Genomic DNA, 9,551 nt, shown 5'->3' with positions numbered 1-9,551 from the left:
TCATCATCACTTCCTTGACTGTTCTCAGAAATTCAAAACTTTTGTAGCTTTATAAAAGGAGCAGGATTAGGAAATTGAGTCCAGTCCCCTAGAACACCCCTGGAATTAACAACATTTCTATATGCAAACCGAGTAGGACACAGCATTTTAGAAGCACTTTTTCCGGACCAAAATTGCATTTATTAATGACCTAATTGTGTTGCAATGAGTTGTGTTTAAACATTGATGGAAAATATGTGTATTATTGCAAGTGTATTTTCCGTTCCGATACACTTTTTAGAGATTTGCAGGAAATTCAGCGGACTGTAATAAATGCTGCATTGAAATGAAATGGTATGATTGAAAATAAAATAAAAACTCCTTCCTCATTCGGCATATTGTGCAACATTTGTTTTCACACACACACACACACACACACACACACACACACACACACACACACACACACACACACACACACACACACACACACACACACACACACACACACACACACTCCATGAATAACCATTGGTTGGATTTGGTTTTGAATAACCAAATAAGTTCAAGTTCAAGTTCAAATGCTTCATTGTACATTTTTCAGTGTAAATAAAATAAATACATATTCAGCTTCTATGGCTTCCAATACAACACAACAACACACACAAAATAACAAAATAATTAAATGTACATTGTAAAGTGCAGAGTTGATTAAAACTACTAATTGTGATAATTTAGCATTTCTAGGTCGTGAAGATACCGGTTTTGTCAAAACTAAAATCAATTAGAAACCAAATCACCAGCTGGTCTCATATACATACATAATTCACAACTGAGCAGTAGCTTATACTGTGATTTCCCAGTTCATAAAAAATAAGAATTTCATCACGTTCGATTCTAAATCCGTCAACATGTAGAGGTCTAATAGAGGGGCTTGGTGTGCTTCTACTGTTATCACCCTCTCATGTCATTATGGCATAACCACAGAGCAGATGAGATGAGCACATCAAGGAAGTGGCATTTCAGTAAGACTAGTACCCAACAGAGGGGCATTTTAGTCCTGACAAAACACTCTGGTACAAACTACACAACACACTTAGAGCAGGAGGAAATTGCTACAGAACAGAGGCCAGAGTGACAGAGTGACAGGACAATGACTGGGGTCCTTCAGACTTCCCTCGTAGGACTGCTGGTGATGCTAAACTTTATCAACACAGGTGAGACTGACTATGACAGGATAAGAGAGCAGCTAGTCATGAAGCAGGAGACAACCAACACTGTGTTTAGGTTTCATCATGACAACCTGTGAACTGTCGCCTTTACATCTTACTGCACCTTGCACACTTGTGTACATAATGGTGTGTTGTACTGTATTGTATTGTATTGTACTTTATTGTATTGTATTGTATTGTATTGTATTGTATTGTACTTTATTGTATTGCCTGGCTTGTCTTCATTGCTGTATATGTCAGTGGATGCAGAGCTTAGTGTAAGGTGGGGAGGTCTTCTGATGGAGATACCGATCACCACTGCTCTTCTCTTGTCTGGAACTGTATCTTATTTAGAACTGGAGCTTGGAGCATACTTTCAACTCATTCTCAAATACTGACTGACATGTTTGTGTGTTAAAGAGAGACAACTTCATTGTACACTAGTACCTGTGTTGTTAGAGATCACTGTGAGTTCACAATCTTGAACATATGAGCATATAATGTTATGGTTGACAGGCTGTGGCCAAATAATATGTTGTCTAAGACACCTAATTCTGTTTATCCAGGTGTCAGTAGGGTTTCTCCCTCTCTGTACCACAGAATGGGTGATGATGTCAGTGTGACGTGTGACAAAACATTTATAAATATATTTACCACTTTACTTGTATTTCCTTTTCACAGGGGTCAAAGGACAGTACACTGTTCAGTTCTCTAGAATGGGTAAAGATGTCAGAGTGCTGTGTAAGAACGTGGTTCGTGAAGGAGACTGCTCCTTAACTACATGGACCTATTACAGAGATGAATTCAGGAGTGGTATTGAAGAGGTCACCAGGGTGATTATCGGAGGTGACAACTCAGACAGAGCAGAGAGACTGAGTGTGGGCTCTGACTGCTCTCTGCATGTTGATCATGTCAGAGCTGAGGATGTTGGACGCTACATCTGTCGACAATACCCAGAGGATGACCCAAGACATTCAAGAGCAGACGTTGATCTGTCTGTTCTAAACAGTGAGTCTCTCTATTTCAACCTAGTGATCTCGAATACACCTAGCTATTCATTGCATTGATTGTTAATGCTAAATCTATCACTAGGGAGGACAACAACTGGAAGTGGAGGTGTCAGCTGACCGATAACGGAGAAGTGAACCCTAACCCTTAACTATCAAGTTCAAAAATTCACACTCTTAGATTGGAAAGGTAAATATCTCCCTGTTCACTGATAAGTAGATACATCTGTCACCTCAACACATACACTGTACAGGACAAGTGTACCGTTTCTGAAATAAATGTACATTTTGGATATGTTTTTCATATAGGACAACTGTAATGCCATATACTACTCCTGCAGGTACAGTAACTCCAGGTAAGAGTTTGTTGGATGTTTTTCTCAGCTAATGCTTTAAGTGTTTGACAGAAACATATTGATCTTCAGTGCACTCTAGTGGCTGTTTGATGGTACAACATTGAGATCAATCTGAAGGATGTTAACCATTTCACTATGAGAGTAGATTGTGTTTAATCACTGTTTGTCTCATTGCCCAGGTCCTTGTGCTGTTGCTCAGTGGTTGTCCAGCAGTCGCATAGTGTTCTTTACGACAATGACCTTTCTGGTTGTCATTGTAGCTGTTTACACAACAAGGAGGAACTGCCCCAAACCAGGTGAGTGTCATGTATTGGTCCAGTTCTATTTCGGTCCCTTCACCTAGCTCCTATGTCTTCAGTGTTCACCAGTGCTCATATTCGCAAAGCGTCTTAAAGTAGGGAAGCTGATCTAAGATCAGTTCAACCTTTTAGATCAGATTGAAGAAGATTATATGGAAAGGTGGGGGACCTGATCCTAGATCAGCACTCTTACTCTGAGACACTTTGTGGATACAGGCTTCAAGGTGCTTTCACATACTGTACTCAGTCACTGAAGGTGTAGGAATCAGTGGAAGGGGCAAGGGAATGGATTGGAATCAGGCCATAGATGAGCCCATGCTGTTCTTTGGAGACATCTCCCCCACCTACCATACAGATCAAGGATCAGCTCGTCAGTTCTCTGAGCCTCAAGCCTAACTGAACTGGGAAACAAATGAAACTGATCGTGGATCAGAATTTACCAATCCATTTGACCCTCTGAGCAGCACAGCAGGGTCTCTACAGTGGCTATATGTCAGAGTCGTCGTTATGCACCACAGAGTTTGAGTTTGATGTCTTGGTTCAGCACTGTACTCTGATTAGGGTATAATAGTCCTGTGACATATTTATTTTATTCTTTTCTCCACACAGAGGTCTCTTTGGGCACGGAGCTTCAGGACATGGAGTGACGTCACCTCTTGTTCATCATCACTTCCTTGCCTGTTCCAAGGAATTAAAGACTTCTGAAGTTTTATAAAAAGGACCAGGGTTAGGAAATTGAGTCCACCACTGACACAGGCTAGGTGGAAGTGGAAGGCGTGACAGGTACCCTTTCAAGCATAGTGTCCCATGTTTCGCAGCAAAAGCACTGACATACAAATCTTTCCTTCCTATATACATATTATATGTATATAAAAGTATTAACATGTGTATTAGTATGGTATATAGTTTTGTTAAGATTTCTACCAGAGGTTCGTATTACTCAAGTTCAGACTTCATGAAATGATTTTGTGACAATTTGAGGTTAAAGTTCATGACCCCATGCCAGCATAAATGGGGAAAGGGAGGTTTTATATTCTACACACGTAGGTCCATAGACAAACCTCTGTTATCTCCTTGAAAGTTACTTTCTATGGGTGTGGATTAAACTTGTGTTAAAAAGGCAAATGTCATCCTCTGCTTGGAATACAAGCAAACTAACAATCATGGCTGAAACTGTAGACTTGACACACACACACACACATATGCACACACACACACACACACACACACACACACACACACTATACAGTATACTAACCCCTCACTATACAGTATGGTCTTTTGGATACTGCCTTAATCTTCCTCACCTAATGTTCAGTGTTGACCTCTGCATCTCCCTCTGTGATGTAGAGCTCTGTGCAGATCTTGTTGAAAAGTATGGGGTGTCCTTGTTTAGCGATTCCCTGAAATACACATTCGCACTTTGGCACACAACAAACTCTGAACCTAAAAATGCAGATATTGCTCATTTTAACATGCTAGTATGAAACTACATATCCAGGGCTTCAATAAAAAGATACTGTATATAGCTTTTACATTTCTCCAATATGTCAACAACAATTCGCTCTGAAAGCATTCTGGGAGAGCTGGACTCAACAGTCTCTTGAAGCTCTTCAAATAATTTTTTACAAAAGTGATAACGTTGTCTTCAACACACTGAAATGTATGCTCTTTTAAGAAGGTGCTTTTGTGTTGTCTTTAACATTTTTATTTTGTCATGAAAGTTCATCCAAAGATTGACCTCTGACCATACATGCAACATCTCACCTTACTTACGGATTGAGCCAATGGTTTCTCCATGGGAGTCATCCGTTGACAGACAACAGAGATGACAAGTGTTGTTTGGCTCAGAGTGTTTAGTTTTTAAATATGACGGCCGAATCAAATCAGACCGAGACTTCATCCTTATACGACTAGTGTGGCTGGGGCCTAAGATTTCATGATGTTGGTTGGTTTGCAACACATGTTGTCACATGATTATAGCTGATGCATATTCCACTGTTACTGTCACAACTGAACCATATAGGTTATGGTAAACATTGACATATTAAAACAAACCTGGGCTTTATGTCTCCACCAAATCTTTCCTCTGTAGTTCAATTACCTAACAATGAACTATAAAGCCACACAGTGTTTTTTTTACCCTCTATTGTTTGGTAAGAGATTTTATCTATGTATATTAATAGAGTTACAACAGTCTGTTTCTCACAGAGGACGCTGCCTCTTAGTGCGTTTGTTGTCGCCGTCATCATCGTCGTCCCTGCTCCTCTTCCTCGACACTCCTGAGGTGCCAGGCCTTGAGCTGGGGGACCACTCCTCCTCAGAGTCAGTGTCATCTGACCGTCTCTGGCGCTTAGAAGCACCGCCATCCTCGCTCTCGCTCTCGCTAATATAGATGAAGTCCCTGCTTCTTTTACAGGCCCTCTCCAATGGCCTGCGGAACAAGGGGGGCCTCGATGACCTCTTCAGCACCATCCTCCTCATCGTCATCATCATCATCACCATCATCATCATTATCATCATTATCATTATCATTATCATTATCAGAGTCCTCTGACTCCTCTGATTCTTCTGCCATGGGTTCCATTTCCCTGGGAGGGTTCACAACGACCATAGGATCGACCGGGTACAGGCAACCCTGCTGGTACCACAGCATCTGTGGGTAGAGGTAGGGTAGCTCGCCCTGGTGTACCCGCCACTCTGGGATTACTATGAGGCCCAGCTCTGGGTCGATAAACTCCTCAGGGTCCGCGATCCAAAAGGACCCGTCCTGGAACCACATCAGTCTAGAATCTAGACTCTAGATGGTGGGTAGGGTATATCAGGTCCCTGCATCCACTCAATCTGCACCTGTTGACGGATCACCTGGTGGCCCTCCACCTGGTCATGGCCCACATGGGGACTTTGCATCTGGGTATAGTGCGCCTGGTAATTTAACGCTGGGAGACGGCCACCCAGGTGACGTTGATCCGGGCATTGGCAGTCTGGTCCATGATAGTGGATAATCTGCCCATTAGGCAGGAGGTCACGTGAATGTTGGAGCCAATCGCAGAAAAGCTCATAGGCCGCAATGTCCAACCCAATGTTCGACCCGTCCTGAACGGTTTCCAAGGACACATCTGACAGGACAGAATTAAACATTGAAAATCACTTACTTAACATGAGTATCAGAGTCCAATCCTTCAGGTCACAAAAAATGTAATGAAATGTTTTTTCACCCAGAATGAATCTATTTAACACAAATTCTTCGTGTCGTAAAAGTTCTCAGTACTCACCAGAGTGAGTACCCCCATCTTCTGTTATTGGGATTTTGACCATGTTTATGGAAATTAAATCCAGTCTTCTCTGAAGGTGGAGTCAATACTGAAGGTTCTGGTGAATCTGTCTTTACTTTGTCTTCATTTTGTATGTGATGTCATCATGTTGGTTTGTGACATTATCACACATTCTGTGACAATGCATTGTCCATTGTCACCATGACAACTGCATGGAGCAAATGGAAAAGTCCTACACATAACAGACAGTGTCAATTACCTGAATAATAACATTTTAAAAGAAAAAAGAAATGTGTCCAGCATCTCTGCTGTACCTCCCCCCTCTAGTTTCTTGTTCTATTTGGAACAGTACAGCAAATCTCCATAGAAGTACTACACAGATAACACATAGTGGTTAAATTAATTCAATGTTCCATTAAGATACAAAGGTAGTAAGAATACCTCAGTTGTTAAAGTTGCCCAAATCTTGTGCAAATGCCTATTATGTTAAACATACATTTCTTAACTCTTACCACTATCAATGTTTCATATGTCATGACTAATGCATTGATAAGTATTGATGTTATGTCGGCTATCGTTTAGAGACACATTGTCTCACCTCAGGGATTAAGCTTCAAATATACCTTTATTTTGAAAGGCTAATAAATACTTTTGGTATTTGGAAGGTGGCACCCAAACAAGGAGGTCGGGGTTTGGAGAAGTATGCGTACAAGCTTATACCGCTACCACATCGATGGCGCCTCGGTGAAAGACAGGACAGTCCGAGACCGCTTGAGTCGTCCAGTTTTTCATTTCATAGAAATAAAGTGGAAACCACACACATTAAAGGTAACGGAAGTGTGGACACCGCACAAGCTACACTGCACAAATCTCTGGCTGCGGATTTTATATTATTATTTGGGAAACGACACTCGCACGATGGGACTTTCAGACTGCTCACTAAAACGCAAGTTCAAAAGGAAACGGCGCAGATCCAAAAGAAAAGGTAGGTGGACACTTATTTATATATATCCATTTGATATATATGTTACAACCATTTAATTCGGAATAGTTTTAAAAAGCCATGTCAACACAGTGTACAGTTGACTAACTTTCTCCAACTTCTATTAGAAGCAAAAGAAAATCATACAGAGGTTGGTAAGACGATAGACTATTTCTCACATGATGCACTTTGTTTGATACAGTTTTTCATGGTGTTAAACTGTAGTTACCGTTGGCCCAGGCAGGACTGATCAATACGGAAGGAAAAGTATCAAAATAACTCCAATCAACTGAATGTGTTGACCAGTAATTCAAATGGCTTTGATAAGTCAGCTCCGGTTATTTAAACGCGTTCTCTCATCACCATGACAGCCCTGACAATCATCTGTATAATATTTGGCTGCTAAATGTACTCCTACAGTAATATATTTGAATGTATCCCCATTATCCCAGAAATGGAGACAGTGTGTAAAACTGCACAAGTTAGAAGATATATTTTAAAAAATCGGTGTTCAGCCACATGACCACTTGTATTCGCTCATGTCTTGAACATCAAATAAAATATTTTCACGCACAACAATGTTGCTTAAATAGCTTTATTTTCATTCTCCTTTTGAGATTTCTATACAGGTTTAGCACGTTTGTCTTCAGATATTGTGATGGTATTCTTTGACGTGATGCAATCACTTCACCAGCGTAATAGCGATGAACTCTTTGGTAAGTGTTGTCAGAACAGTGGCATGATTGACATCATAATTGCAATATCATTCATAAGGATTACCAATCTAAGGACAATGGTATGTTATTGACAGGGATTAAAAACCTGATATTGATGAAATGGGAGTGGTGGGATTATGCAGAATAGGCACAAGAAGTTTGTGGGCTGTGCAGGATCAGACTCAAAGCACTGGAAATGCTAAGTGGGAATATGTGGGACAGCCTGACGGATGTCACCCCACTCAAGTAGAGATTTTAAAACACTTCAAGTAAGGGTTAGGTAAGGGTCAATCCAAGGATCCCATTTGAGCATCTACCCCACAATCATGCATAGACTGAAGTAGTCTTCTGCATTGACAGGTTGTCGCTCAAAACAGCTGGTAAAAGCAGGTGGCATGTGAGGTTCAGCCATTAGAACTTACATTTGGCAAAATCGGATATGACAATTCCATTGACATTGCATAGGTATACCAGTTGTAACTAGTTACCACACTACTTCCGCAACATGCAGAAGACGCAGTCAAAAGGTATGCTGGTTTCGAAGAACAGCAGCTAAGACTAATGACTGTTTATACCATATGGGGGTTGGACCTAAACCTCCCATTGTAAGGTGAAAGTCAGCCAATAATATTTAAAACAACTGAACCATGAGTTGCATTTTCTCGTGGCCCATAGACATTCAAGGTAAGGGACCATCTGACTAAATCCCTTTAACCCCAGCCATAAAGAACAGTCCAGATACTGAACAGAGTTCCTAGTGTAAACTGCCTGAGTGGAGGCACCTTCAAAAATCCAAAGGCTCAATGAGTCGAGTAAAATATTTTATTCACAGTGAATAAACACCAGATGCACTTTTGAGATCTCACTTCCAAGTGGCAACATTTGAATCTAAAAGAGAAAGATATCAGTGGTCAGTAGTCAAGACAAATGCAAATTAATTCTGTAAAATGTTCACTAGGAATAAGACTTCAAATTCACTTAAGTAGATGTTAAAAACAGGCCTTACCCACGACAGCCGTTTCAGTAGAGGTGGCCTCACCCTCAAAGACACCTTCAGGCACGCCGTACATTGTCAGGTCGCTCGCGGACACGACCTGCGCTGTCACGTTGTCGTCCGCTGTCAGGTCGCTCCCGGACACGACCTGCGCTGTCACGTTGTCGTCCGCTGTCAGGTTGTTCCCGGGCACGACGTCCGCTGTCAGGTTGCCGTCCGCTGTCAGGTTGCCGTCCGCTGTCAGGTTGCCGTCCGCTGTCAGGTTGCCGTCCGCTGTCAGGTTGCCGTCCGCTGTCAGGTTGCCGTCCGCTGTCAGGTTGCTCCCAGGCACAACATCCGCTGTCAGGTTGCCGTCCGCTGTCAGGTTGCCGTCCGCTGTCAGGTTGCCGTCCGCTGTCAGGTTGCCGTCCGCTGTCAGGTTGCCGTCCGCTGTCAGGTTGTTCCCGGGCACGACGTCCGCTGTGAGGTTGCCGTCCGCTGTCAGGTTGCCGTCCGCTGTCAGGTTGCCGTCCGCTGTCAGGTTGCTCCCGGGCACGACGTCCGCTGTCAGGTTGCCGTCCGCTGTCAGGTTGTTCCCGGGCACGACGTCCGCTGTCAGGTTGCCGTCCGCTGTCAGGTTGCCGTCCGCTGTCAGGTTGCCGTCCGCTGTCAGGTTGCCGTCCGCTGTCAGGTTGCCGTCCGCTGTCAGGTTGCTCCCGGGCACGACGTCCGCTGTCAGGTTGCCGTCCGCTG

Source organism: Argentina silus (assembly GCF_951799395.1).
Source record: "Argentina silus genome assembly, chromosome: Y".
NCBI classification, from domain to species: Eukaryota; Metazoa; Chordata; class Actinopteri; order Argentiniformes; family Argentinidae; genus Argentina; species Argentina silus.
This window is presented reverse-complemented; position numbering follows the sequence as displayed.